We start from the raw sequence: 14184 nt of genomic DNA, 5'->3' as shown, positions 1-14184 counted from the left end.
CCATTTTGATCAGTGGGGAATGGTGTGGTAGGGTACAGCATGCCCACATTAATGAAATTTCTGGTCTTTGAAAGTGTGGAATCTGTGCCACATTCTTAGATGGAATATTTGATGATTTTGCACAGTCATCAACAAAGGAAGAAAATATGACGTCATACAAAGCTGACTGGATAGTTTGGTTAGCAGAGAATACAGATTCTGATGGGCTTGGAAATTAATTTTGACCAAATTCTTAGCTTAGTCACTCTTTGACAATCAAAATGTCATCTTGATACAGGGGATAATTCACTATGAATCTTTATTGGAGAAAGAGGAGGAGTGGAAGTATGAGTATGAGGGAAAACTAGGTGAAGGGTGAGTGATTCCCTGCTCTTAGTTTCTTTTAAACCGTGAGGTCAATGTGATTTCCAACAAGCCTAAGATTCTATGGGTCCACCATATGCTGTCAACACACCCCTCCCACCTCCAGGAGAATGGGGCAGGTTTGGCTTACCGCCATGCTTGTAGACTTATCCAGAATTAAGCACAGGACCATTTCTCAGATCTGTTTCAATGAGAAGCTTGGCTCAGGTGGATTTTGTGCTGTCATAGGAGTGGATGTCTTGTAGTCTTCTGATTCTTGGATCACTTCCCATGTGCTCCTGAGGTTGCACTTCTGGTTTTGAGCATTTGGAGCATCTTTGTTATGGTTCTTTTCTGTACAAAATTCAACCACCTGAAAAAGCCCAATTGCATGGGTTAATACAGAAACATAAGCTAGAGCTTCCTATCCTGGGTCTGTGAACTAGATTTTGAAAAGACATTCTTAATGCCTTTTTAAATATAGTTGACTTTCGTTTTAAAGAGCAATTTGGGACTCTGCCCAAAGGGCTATAAAAATGTGCATACCCTTTGACCCAGGAATAGTATTTCTAGGGCTGCATCCCAAAGAGATCATAAAAATGGGAAAAGGACTCACACATACAAAAATATTTCTAGCAGCTTTTTTGTCATAGCAAAGAGTTGGAAATTGAGGGGATGCCCATCATTTGGAGAATGGCTGAATAAGTTGTGGTATGTGAATGTAGTGGAATACTATTGTGCTATGAGAAATGAGGAGCTAGCAGGCTTCAGAAAAACCTAGAAAGTCTTCTATGGACTGATACTGAGTGAAGTCAGCAGAACCAGGAGAATGTCATACACAGTACCATCCATGTTGTGTGATGACTAACTTTGATAGACTTAGCTCTTCTCAGTAGTGAAAGGATCTAATACATCTCCATAGAAAATATTATCCACATCCAAAGAAAGAACTATGGAATTTGAATGCAGATTGAAGCATACTATTTGCTTTGTTTTAAAAATTCTGTTTTATTTTGTTTCTTCTTTCTTGTGCTTCTTCCTATTGGTTCTAATTCTTCTTTACAACATGACTAATGTGAAAATATGTTCAGTAGGAATGTATATGTAGAGCCTATATCAGATTGCATGCTGTCTTGGGGAGCGAGGGGAGAAAATTTAAAACTCAAAAGCTTATGGAAGTAAATGTTGAATACTAAAAATAAATTAATAAAAAATACAATTGGTTTTGTTTGTAATCCTGAGTGTCTCATTTCATGCACTTAAAACTTGAGTATCAGAAAGGGTCCAAAATCTTCACCAGAGTATTGAGGAGTCCATGACACAAAAAGTGTGAAGAGCCCTTTCTGAAAACCATTAATATAATAAATCCAACTAGAAACCCTATGATGATTTGGGGGCGAATGTAATTCATTTGAAAAACTCTTCAACGCTCCTGTGATTCTAGGCCTGCTCCTTCCACTGTCTTGACCAAGTCATTTAACCTTAGTTTCCTCACCTGCATAGTGAAAATGTTGGAGTAGGTAATTAGCTCTTGAGATTCATTTACACTGAAAAAATTATTGAGGATCCTTCCCTCAAGGCCTTGTGTTTATTATGTTTGTTTTACCTATTTATATTTACTGCATTAGAAATTAAAATGGCTTAGTATTATTATGAAATAGTTTTGACTTAAAGGACCCCCCAGAAATGGTCTCTGGGACTGCTGGGTGAGTGTTCTAGAACCAACTCTAAGAGTCAATAATTGAATTTTTAGTATGAGCATTTTCACCTCTGAAATCAGCGAATACTACAAATCAGGGCTAAGTTTATTGTTTCATTGAGTATCTAGGGGTGACAAACAGGTCGCCCATGCACAGGGAAACCAGATAGGGAAATATTCAACAAAATAAATAAAAAGCAATGAAATATAGATAAGATTACATTTTTAAACCATGTCAGTATATAGGTAAAGGGATTCTTCTGCGTGAATCAATGGGCTCATTTCTATTTGAGTTTGACACACTGGTATAGACTTAGGAAAGCGAAGAGACGATGTTAACAATGCAGGTAACACTTAAAAGGTGTCTTGCATGTATTTTTTTTTCCCAGAGAGTCAGTTGTTAAGCATTTACCAGCATACCTTTGCCCACATTGTTCTTCAGTCCACAAATTGAGAAATGGACGAGGTGATTTCCAGGTTCCTTTCCAACTAGACTCTTCTTTGAGTCTAGGATTTTGAGCTTGATTTGAGTGTGAGCACTTACAAGGAGAAGAGACAATGACTGAAAGCTAGCACAGGCTCCTGAAGAACCAATCATGTCAGACTGAGCTGGATTCCATTTGTCACCAGCTCACTAGAGAGAAAGATCACGGCAACATCAGGCATCTGGATTTCAGCAAAATGTTTGACTAAGTATCTTTGTGAACATGTTAAAAAATGTAGAAAAAATAGTAATACAGATTCCTTGGGAGACAAGTAAGATGATCTGATATGTCTATCTCTTTGAGAACTTGCCACATTTTATAGTGATCTACACAGTCAAAGGCTTTAATGTAGACAATGAAACAGAAGGAGATGGTTTTCTGCAATTCCTTTGTTTTCTCCATGATCCAGAAAATGTTGACAATTTGATCTGTAATTTCTCTGCCTCTTCAAAAACCATCCTGCTTTTCTTCTCATTCTTGATTCAGATATTGCTGAAGCCTCACTTGGCAGAATCTTAAGCATTACCTTGCTGGTGTGTGAAATGAGCACAAGTGTTTGGTAATCTGAACATTCCTTGGCATTGCCCTCCTTTAGGATTGGGATGTAAACTGATCTTTTCCAATGCAGTGGCCACTGTTGAGTTTTCCAAATTTGCTGGCATATTGAGTGCAGCACTTTAACAGCACCATCTTTTAGGGTTTTAAATGACTCAGCTGGAATTCTATCACCTCCACTAGTCTTATTGTTAGCAATGCTTCTGAAAGCCCACTTGACTTCATTCTCCAGGATGTCTGGCTCTAGCTCATTAACCACACCATTGTGGTTATTGGTGATGGTAATATTTTTCTTGCATACTTCTTTTGTGTATTCTTGCACCCTCTTCTTAATTTCTTCTGCTTCTATTAAGCCTATTCTATTTTTGTCTTTTGTCATGTCCATTTTTGCATGAAATATGCTCATGATATTTTGAACTTTTTTTGAAACTATCTCTAGTCTTTCTCATTCTATTGTTTCTTTCTATTCCTTTGCTTGCTCATTTAAGAGAATCTTATTATTTCTCCTTTCTATTATCTGGAATTCTGCATTTAGTTGATGATATATTTCCCTTTTTACTTTCCTTCTTTCCTCAGCTATTTGTAAAGCCTCATCAGACATCCAGAAAGCAGAAACCTTAGATTAGTCAGCCTTTTCCCTCTAAATTAGAACACAGTGTTTCTGTCAGTCAGTCAGAAGCATTTGGCTTCTGAGTGAGAATGCTGAAATCACTTAGATTGAAAAGACTACATTAAACTTATTTATATGTATGAATAGTTTTCAGAAGGCTAGTAACTTAAGATAATAATAAAAGATGGGATAATGTTTCACAGAAAATTAAACATTAAAAAAACAGCTATTGAGATCCAAGTCAATTTCAGAAGATTCACGATGAAAAATGTTATCCACTTCCAGAGAAAAAACTGATGGAGTCTGAATGCAGGTCAAAGAATCATTTCTTTTTACTTTCTTTTTTGGGGGATTGTCTGTTTTCTTTTACAACATGGCTAATATGGAAATATGTTTTGCATGACTACACATGTATAATTTACAGCAATTGTTTGTCTTCTCAAAGAGGAGTAAGGGATAGAGAGAATTTGGAACTCAAAAAAATTTTTAAATGAATGTTAGAAATTGTTTTTATATGTAATTGAGAAAAAAGAGCTATTGAGGATATAGTGACCCTTTATCCCTTCCAATCCCCAAGAAAGTATTCCCTCCGGATATGAGGGAGGGCAGATTGAGGGAGGAAATGGTCAAAAGCAAAACTCTAGTGAGGAGGAAAATAGAGAAAGGAGAGTAAAAAGCATAAAGAAAGGCAAAAATAGGATGGAGAGAAAGACACAGATAGTAATCATAACTGTAAAGGTGAATGAGATGAACTCTCCTATAAAACAGAAGTGGATAGCAGAGTGGATTAAAAATTATAATCCTACAAATGTCGTTTATAAGAAACACATTTGAAGCAGGGGGATACATTCAGAGTAAAGGTAAAAAGCTGGAGTAGAATATATTAAGCTTTAGCTGAATTAGAAACAAACAAACAAAAAAACAGACAAAGAAAAAGCAAAAATAGATCTAATTAAGAGAGATAAGGAAGGAAACTACATCCTGCTAAAAGGAACCATAAAGAATGAAGCAATATCATTACTAAACTTGTATGCACCAAGTGGTATAGTGTTCAGATTATTAGAGGAGAAGTTAAGGGAGTTACAGGAAGAAATAGACAATAGAACTCTACTAGTTGGGGACCTCAACTTTCTCCACTCAGAAGTAGATAAATCTAACCATGAATTAAACAGGAAAGAAGTTAAGGAGGTGAATAGAATTGTAGAAAAGTTAGATGTGTTAGACCTGTGAAGGAAATTTCATGTGGATAAAAAGGAACAAAAACTGACCATCTTTTGGGGCACCAAACCTCACAATCCAATGCAGAAAGGCATAAATGTTAAATGCATCCTTTCCAGATCATTACACAATAAAAATTAGGAGTAATAAAGAGCTATGAAAACATAGACTAAAATTAATTGGAAACTAAATAACAAAATCATAAAGAATGAGTGGATTGAACAACCAATCAAAGAAAAAATCAATAACTTCATCTAAGAGAATGAAAATAATGAGACAACATACCAAAGTTTATGGGATACAGTGAAAGTACTTCTTAGGGGAAGTTTTATATCTCCAAATGTGTGCATGAATAAAATAGAGAAAGAAGATCAATGAATTGGGCATGCTACTATAAAAGCTAGGAAAATGACAAATTAAAAATCTCCAATTCAATACTAAATTAGAAATTCTGAAAACCAAAGGAGAGATCACTAAAATTGAAATTAAGAAAAAATAAACTAATAAATAAAACTAAGACTTGGTTTTATGAAAAAAAACCCAGTAAAATAGATAAACCTTGGTTAATTTGATTTTAAAAAAAAAGAAAAAAGAAAACAAAATTACCAGTATCAAAAATGAAACGGGTAAATTCACCACCAATGAAGAGGAAATTAAAACATTAATTTTTGATCATAAAAATCATAAAAATGGGGAAAAGACCCACATGTACAAAAATATTTATAGCTCTTTTTCTGGTGGCCAAGAATTGGAAACTGAAGGGATGTATATCACTTGGGAATGGCTGAACAAGTTGTGGCATGTGAATATGATAGAATACTGTTGTGCTTTAAGAAATGATAAGCAGGTAGACTTCAGAAAAACCTGGAAAGACTTACATGAACTAATGCTGCTTGAAGTGAGCAGAAGCAGGAGAACATTGTACACAGTAATGGCCACAATGTGCAATGACTAACTTTGATAGACTTAGATCTTCTCAGCAATGCAAAGATCTAAGACAACTCTGAAAGAATTATGATAGAACCTGCTATCCAGAGAAAGAACTATGAAATCTTAATGCATGTGGAAGCATACTATCTGCTCTTTTTTTGTTGTTTCATTTTGTTTGTTTCTTCTTTCTCTTGGTTTCTCCCATTGATTCTAATTCTTCTTTACAATATGACTAATGTGAAAATATTTGTAATTGGAATATGTATGTAGAGCTTATATCAGAGTGCATGCTGTCTTGGGAAGGGTGGAGAGGTAGGAGGGGAGAAAATTTAAAACTCAAACTCTTATGGAAGTGAATGTTCAAACAAAAAATAAATAAATTGTTTAAAGAAGTACACAGCAGACAACAAAAAAAACTTATGAGGAAGCAAGGAAAAGATGGACAGCTCTCAAGACAATATGTAACATTTATTATATAGGTTTTCTTGCAATGGAATTTTATTGCTATATATTTTTAATCTTCTCTTACCTTCTGCTGTGCACATGATATATTTTTTGTTTTCTTATTTTGTATTGAAGTTTCAATATTTAAGGTTATAATATGTTTCTTTTTCTTTTCTTATTGTGTACATTTTAGTCATAAGAAGGAGAAAAAAAGAAGGTATTCCCTCTAAAAGCCCCAAATCTGCTTATTTATTTTGGGGATATAAAGGTATTTAATTTCAAGATATTAAGGTAAAAGAGAATATCCAGAGTATATTGGGAGGGGGAAATAAGAGGATTGGAGCAATGATGGTGGTATTCTCTTGTATTCTTCTGATTTTTTATGCTCAGCCTTCCCTTTTGGAGAAATAATGGCTCATTGAGGGGCTGCCTAGACCAAGGGGCCTACCTCAGGTTATCTGGACAGATGTTCTGATAGAGAGACTGGGGTGAGGAAAGAGCCCTGAGATAGCAGTGGGATCAGGCATCACTCACTTCATTTCTCCAAGTCTCTGTTTCCTCATGGGTGAAATAGGAATGAAGGTTATGACAAATGAGGTCATTCTAAGCATCAAATAAGAAGGTAGAGGCAAAGTGTCTTGTAAACCTTAACGCTACATAAATGTCAGCTCTTAAGGTTAGAACAGGCCCTGTTTCTTCTTTTTACAGACTTCAGAATGAATAATCCAAATACTTACAGAATTGATGCTTTGCATGAACATGATTGAGGCTTTCTCAGTCTGAACTTCATCAGGTAAGAAAACAGTTTGTGTTAAACTTTCCTGTTTTGGGATCTGTTCTGCATGATCGTTTTGAACAGCTGCCGCCAGAACATACAAATGCCTGATTTATACCAGTGATGGCTTCAGAACATCTGAAAACAAATTAGGATTAGACTTTAAGAAAATCAGCTCGTATGAACCACCCCAACCTATGTGTATCCCTGATGTTGTCACATCAATCATTCTTCATCACTGAATGTGTCTATCAAGCAACCCATTTAGGCAGGAAAGTCTCAGGCAGCCAGGAAGAACAATTTCTGTTTGGCAGAGAACTCCTGCAGGGAATTTCAGGTGGGCTTCTTGGAATATCCCACTGCTAGCCTGTCTGCAGGAAGTACCAGGTCAGGTTTACTGGTGTCCCTGACTGTGCTGCTCACAGGGATGGACTCCAGGCTCCTTATTGTCTTCTTGGGAATTAAGAGGGAATCTTCCTCATTCTCAGCAACGATAGTAGCTGCTCAGTGTTGTTATCACCACTAACATGTGGGGCAGCTCAAGTTTTTTTATCTGTATTCCTATGAATCCAATTTTCTTTTTATTGACTTCTTTCACAAGGTTTCATTCATTCATTAGATCAAAAGTTCTCAAAAGAGCATCTCTCAGAGTTCTCTGGCCCAGCCAAGCATGTAGAGGAAATAAGGGCACAGCAAAGACTCCCTCCCAATTACCTTGCATTTCTTTCACATCTATTTTGTGTATATATGTATATAAGTACAGGTTATTTCCCCCAAGGTCTTTGAGAGCAGAGGCTTTCACTCTTCCCTTTGTATCCGCAGCACCTAGGACAGCACCCAGAGCATAGCAGGTGTTTCATGGATGCTTGTGGATTGACTGATGCTAAGCCTTTTGTGAACCCAACAGGGAGAGTAATGTATGTTTCCTGCAGATACAGGAAGAGAGCAAGTGTAGCCTGCATAGGGAAGGATACTGGCACTTGCCTTCCTTGAGAGATGCAATTACCCACTGTGGAACACTGAGAAGTAATAGAATGTTGCTTGTGCTTCCTCCTAAAATCATTCAATACCTTAAGGAAACTGACTCATTGTGTATGAGGAGAAAGAGGAAAAGGACCAGGTAGGTCCTTTGGTACAGTGAGGGTATGGTATTCCAGCATTTGGGTGGGTTTCTGCTATCTCCGTCTGTCAGTATGTACTGCTGATGTCCTGAGGAGGCAGCAGGGACATGTGCTAGGTCTATCTCTCTAGGGGTAGCTTGTATCTAACACCACATTTGCAAGTCTCTCTGTTCCAGACATATATAGCAACACCAAAGAGTTGGTCTGTCATGATTTTGTGCCTCAGATTCAGAAAAAAATTTCTGTGCTTTGATATAACTGCCTCTGCTTTGAAGTATGCTGGGGTAGGAACCTGCCACATATTATAGAAAAAAAGGTTATAATGAAATTAATGATGCATACAATATTGTTATAGTCTATAGTTGAAAGAAAACAATCTTGATATTTGAAATATTTTTAAAAATTAACTCAAGAGAAGATGATTTCAATCTGAAGTGGTTCACAAAAAGTTAAAAGAAGATAATCATACCTTACTGGTACATTTTGTCCATTAGACTGGTAGAAACGCTCGGCTTCATTGTATTCCTCAAACACTCCCCACCGCAAATGGGCCCATTCATGAACTAAAATTCTATCTGTGGAAATATATTTGAAATGCAAAAGAATAATTACTTCTATGGTCTGTGGGTATTCCCTCAGGTCAATGTGGGTATTCCCTTCATAAAATGCAAATTGCACCCTGGTCATGCTTTCTTCTGTGAAATTCTAATTCACAGATCACCTGTAGATAAATTACCCAGTGCACTGAGGCCCTTCTTCTAGAGTTTTATATTTTATGAGATATTTATAAAGCACTTAGGACAGTGCCTGGCACATAATAGAGTATTGCTAAGTGTTTCCTTTCTTCCTTCCTTCCTTCCTTCCTTCCTTCCCTCCTTCCCTATTATCCCACTCTATTACTTAAATAATTACATGAATCTGTGGTCTCATTAATTCAGCTATACTCATCAGCGGTAGAGATTTCAGTTCATCCATGTCTACCCACCTTATGTCCCTCCCCACCTCCCCTACCCCAACAACACAAACCTATCAGAGGGAGCTTAACCAACACTCTGGGGAAGGAGTGTATCTTTGGATAGATTTCTTGACATTGTATAGATACCAATCGACTATCCCTCCATTTTCCTACACTCAGAACATTCTACATGGTGTCTGTGTTTTCAGTCCCTTGGATATTTTGTGTTCTATTCTGGCCCCTGGTACATTTATTACATTTAATACTAATAGTCCTCCTTGCCTAGAATATCCTCCATCCTTATCTTTGCTTTTCAAAATCTTTATCTTCCTTTAAGGTATAGCTCAAGCCTTCTCTCTACCATGAAACTTCATCTGATCTCTCTTCCTGATTGCTAATCCTCTCTTCCTCCTCACATTACTCTTTTCTGAGGACATGCTGACTAGCATTGTGCTGTAGTAGAATGAATACTGGCTCAAACCCAGCTGCTCACGTAACTTTGGACAAGTCACTTAATGCCCTGCGCCTGAGTTTCCTCATGTTACAAATGAAATGATTGGACTAGATTACCTCTAAGATCCCTTTCAGCTCTAAATGTAAGATCCCATGATCCTACATCTGACTGTGTCACTCCTCTGCTTTAAAAAACTTCCTTGGTACCCTAGTACAGTAGGATGAAATGCAGAGCACTGAATCTGATCTTTAAAGCCTTCCAGATTCTGACTCCAATTTGCCTCTTTCCTATGACTTCCCTTTCTGCCTTTTCTGTTCCAGTCAAATTGAATAATTTGCTGCTCTGAGTTCAACATGTAATCTCCTGTCTCTTGATATTTGCCCAAGCCCTGCCCCATTCCTAGTATGTACTTCCTTCTTGTCATGTGCCTTTCAGAGCCCTTATCTTCATTCACATTTCAATTTTAGTACCATCTCTTCTGGGAAGTCATCCTTGATCCCACCACCTATCAGTCCGCAATGTCTCTTTTCCAAAAGTCCTAGAACTCATTGGCTGATCTCTCTTGTTCCCTCTTTACTCCTCGCTGTTTTCTAATTCTTTGTGTTCATCTTGTATCCTTCCACTAGACTGTGGGCTACCTGTGGGTAGAGAATGTTTAATTTTTATTTGTATATCTTCTAAACCTTATGCAGTATTTCATACATGGTAGGTACTTGGTAATATTTGTTGAATTTATTAATAATCAAATTAGTTTTATTTGACTCCTATCATTTTAATAATCTGCTATTCTTAGACACCTGAACCTTCACGGAAATATTTTAGATTCTTGCATTCACATAGGATGTTACACTGATTCATAAAGTTTTGATGTCAACAATACTTTAACTGGATATTTTCTCTAGAGGAGTGCTCTCTACGTTAGCGGCCCAGAACCCTGGGGAGCCAAAGCATTAACCCAAGAGGTGACCGTCAGGGTTCTAAGATGGTCACTCTTCTCCCCCTCTTCTGTTTCTCTTGGTGATCCATCAAACCCCTGAATTTAATTACCATCTCTTTGCTGATGATTCTCAAATGAACCTATTCTGCCTTAATCTTTTCACTGACCTCCAATCTCACATCTCCACAACTGCCTTTCAAACATCTTTAACTGATATGCAATAGACATCATCAACTCAATGTTTCCAAAACTGAACTCATTATCTTTCCCTTTAAACTTCCCCTGCCTCTTCTTCCTATTATTGAAGAAAGTAATACCATCCCCCCAGTTCATCAGGCTCACAACCTAGATGTCATCCAGGATTTCTCCCTCTGTCTTACTCCCAAAATCCCATCTGTTGCCAAGACCAGTTGATTTCTCCTTTGAAAGATCTCTTAAATATGGCCCCTTCTCTCATCTGATGCTGCAAATTCTCTGGTATAGACTGTTATCACCTCACATCTGGACTACTGCAATAGCCTTCTGGTAGGTCTACCTGCCTCAAATCTCTCCCCAGCCCAATCCAACTTCCATTCAGCCACTAAAATGATTTTCCTTTTTTTCTGATGGGGAAGGTAGTACAAAAATATTTAGAGACCACCAGTCTAAAACAATTAGATTTCCAAAGGAGAAGTGAAATACTGGTACCCTTTCCTAGATGAAAAGAAGGAATGTCCCTGCAATCTTTTTGGCTAATCTGCATTTTCAAATCAAGAGAACTCTATTCTATGTATACTATAAAACTTAAGTTATGAAATACGCTGCAGATATGATGCATTACTAGACTTTCATAGATAACTGTACCTGGTGATCCATATTCCTTCTCCTTTGTCTTCAATATGATGTCGGGAATTAAATGAATTCTCTCTCCCATTTCCCCACACTTTCCAAATTGGTCAGTTCGTGGCACATCATTGCCTGGGGGATTAGGGACTTCAATGATGATGTCCGCCTGGAAAAATTTTTTTAAATCTTTTTGTTATATAGAGCATCATAAACAAAACTTGTAATTTTTGCAGTGAAATATTTTAGAAAAATAATTATTGGTAAATTGAATTTTTTAAAAATTAAGTTCATAAATGACCTACTGTTTAATAAAAAAAGAGAGTTTGATGACCTTACATTTTTGTAGGTCTCAAGTTTTGGTTTCTCATAATTTGGTTTTGTTTGTCATGTCTTAGGAATCGAGATGGAGACATCTTTTAAGTAAAATCTTTGTTCTGTGCCTTTATACTGGCAAATTGAAGCGCCTTTCACCATGTCCTATGTAAAAAGAAGAAATCTATGAGGAATTCTGGCAGCTGACAGAGGGATAAACAACCAATCATTGAACTTCACAATGACGATTGCTAGTATAAAACTCTTATGGTATTTTAATTAAATCAAAATGGAGAATTGTCGATATACTTGTATTGGAGTAGGAGTCAGGTATTCTGGGTTAAAGGGTCAGGCCTGCCTTGCCCAAAGCCCCATAAAAGCTGTAATTTAGAACAAGACATTTAAACAGCTTCTCAGTGCCTTCATTTGTGGAATAAGAGTAAATTTTCCTCTTTGCCTTAAATTAAATAACTTTTCAGTGAGAATAGACTAATTGGGATGCTTTAAGAGTCTTTGCTAAAGCTTCTTCAGTCTTTATCATGAAACTTGGTGAATTTGTAAGTCAGTTTCAAACCACCCAGGATTTAATACATGTCATAGTTCAGTCTTGACATTTTTCCTCCCCATCCTTATATCCACTAAGGGACTTTGCTGTCAACAGGACACAATTCAATTGAACTCAGTTTGACAAATAGCTTTTAAGTACCGAATATTTGCAAAACACCACTGGGGACAGAAAGATGGCTACATGACAGACTGTTATTTAGGAGTTTTCAGGCTCATAGGAGGTGGGTGAGGGGAGGGGAAGGAGAGCCATATATGCAAAGAGTTATCATACAAGGAGAAAGGTGATAAATGCAAGGAGATACCCAATGTACTTGGATAAATGTGAGTCTTGCCTTCTTCCAGCTGGGGCTTCATGGAGGAGATGACACTTGGCTGTGTGACCCTTCACAAATCATGTAACTTCTCAGTATTCCTAGCTACTTTCCAAGACCATTAGAGAGCACTTGCCACTCTGTATTGATGCATTAGGGGTTCTTCTCCTAGGGTCATTGAATTAAAAATATTTTGATAACTATGGAACTTCAATTAGGCAAAAATCTCCCCATGGAGACCCTGCTACTTTGTCATTTCCAACCAAGGAAGTTGTATATCTGCCTGAAGGCACACCAGACATTATGATCCCCAATCTATAGATGAGGCAACTAATAGTGCCCAGGGAGGTTAATAAACAGTAGAGGGAAAACCCAGGTCTTCTGTTTCTTCTCTGCCCAACTATATCTCCCCAACCCATCCTTTAATTGAGAGCAAAACCTCTCCCACTGAGAGGAACTGTATTATTACAGCTCTCTTACCTTTATGTGTTGAATGAGTTTATCATCTTCTGACAGAGTTGGGTCAATGGCAATGACAATGTTTTCATAGCCATTATTATTCAGCTGAATGAGGGAAGCAGTTACCCCCTGCAGCAGGTCCAAAGTTAGGGTGAAGATAAAATTCTTAAAGGATTCCATCATTGCATGCCAGAGAGCATTAGTCCAGAAGGTCCTTCTCTTTCTGTGTCCCTCTCTCACTCTGACTTTATGTGTATATACATACATACATACATACATACATACATACATATATATATATATATATATATACACACACACACATATATATACACACACATATATATATACACACACACACATATATATATATACACACACATATATATATGTATATTATATATGTGCATGTATAAAATTGTCTTTACAAGGTATCAGTGTTGGCTTTTTATTGACCTTTGAACCCTCTTCCAGTTAATATTCTACCATCATTCTTGCCCGTATTCCAGAGAATAATGTGCAAATGATAACATTGTGTGTACTCAAATGTTTCATTTTGGACAGGGCATTGTACTGCTTATCAACCATGCCATATCTTGGGATTGAGGGTGTGGGAGTCCCACACCCTGCTTCACTAGAATGGACACACACAGCTGGTTAGCCAAGGCTATTAAGCTTGGAACTGTTTGCCCTCTCTGGGACCCTGATTCCTTCTAACAGAGGTTTGACTGAAGTCAGCTGGCACTTATAAAGGTGAAAAGGAAATGGTATAGTCAAAAAAGCATGAAACGGGGACTTGGGTTTGAACTCTAGCCCCACCATTTACTATCTGTGCGACTTTGGGTGAATCACATAGCTCTTCTTGACTTTAGTGTCCTCATAGGTGAAATGAGGGTCTCTGAGCATTCTGTAGTCCTAGGATCCTTGAGGTGTTGTCTTTCAGCATTAGAATGTAAGGTCCTTGAGGACAAGGCCTCTCTTGCTTGCTTATATATGTATCCTTAGCACTTAGCAAAGTGCCTGGCACATAGTAAGTTCCTAAAAACATTTTGTCTGTCTGTCTCCCTCTATCATTTATCTATGTGGTTATATCTGTCCATCCACCTATCTATCTATCTGGTTATATCTATCTAGCTAGCTGGTTAAATCTATGTATCTGTCTGTCTATCTATCATCTATATATCC

The 14184-nt window shown here is 37.3% G+C and overlaps 1 pseudogene; it reads right to left on the bottom strand.

Moving 5' to 3' along the window:
* LOC110210001 (calcium-activated chloride channel regulator 1-like) overlaps positions 1-13179 on the bottom strand; it is a 39603-nt pseudogene extending 26424 nt beyond the window's left edge.
* Positions 13180-14184: the final 1005 nt, after the last annotated feature.

The sequence above is a fragment of the Phascolarctos cinereus genome, unplaced genomic scaffold, assembly GCF_003287225.1.
Source record: "Phascolarctos cinereus isolate Bilbo 61053 unplaced genomic scaffold, phaCin_HiC Scaffold_5;HRSCAF=322, whole genome shotgun sequence".
Taxonomy (NCBI): Eukaryota; Metazoa; Chordata; class Mammalia; order Diprotodontia; family Phascolarctidae; genus Phascolarctos; species Phascolarctos cinereus.
The sequence above is the reverse complement of the archived record's forward strand: the minus strand, read 5'-3'. Positions and strand labels throughout refer to the sequence as shown.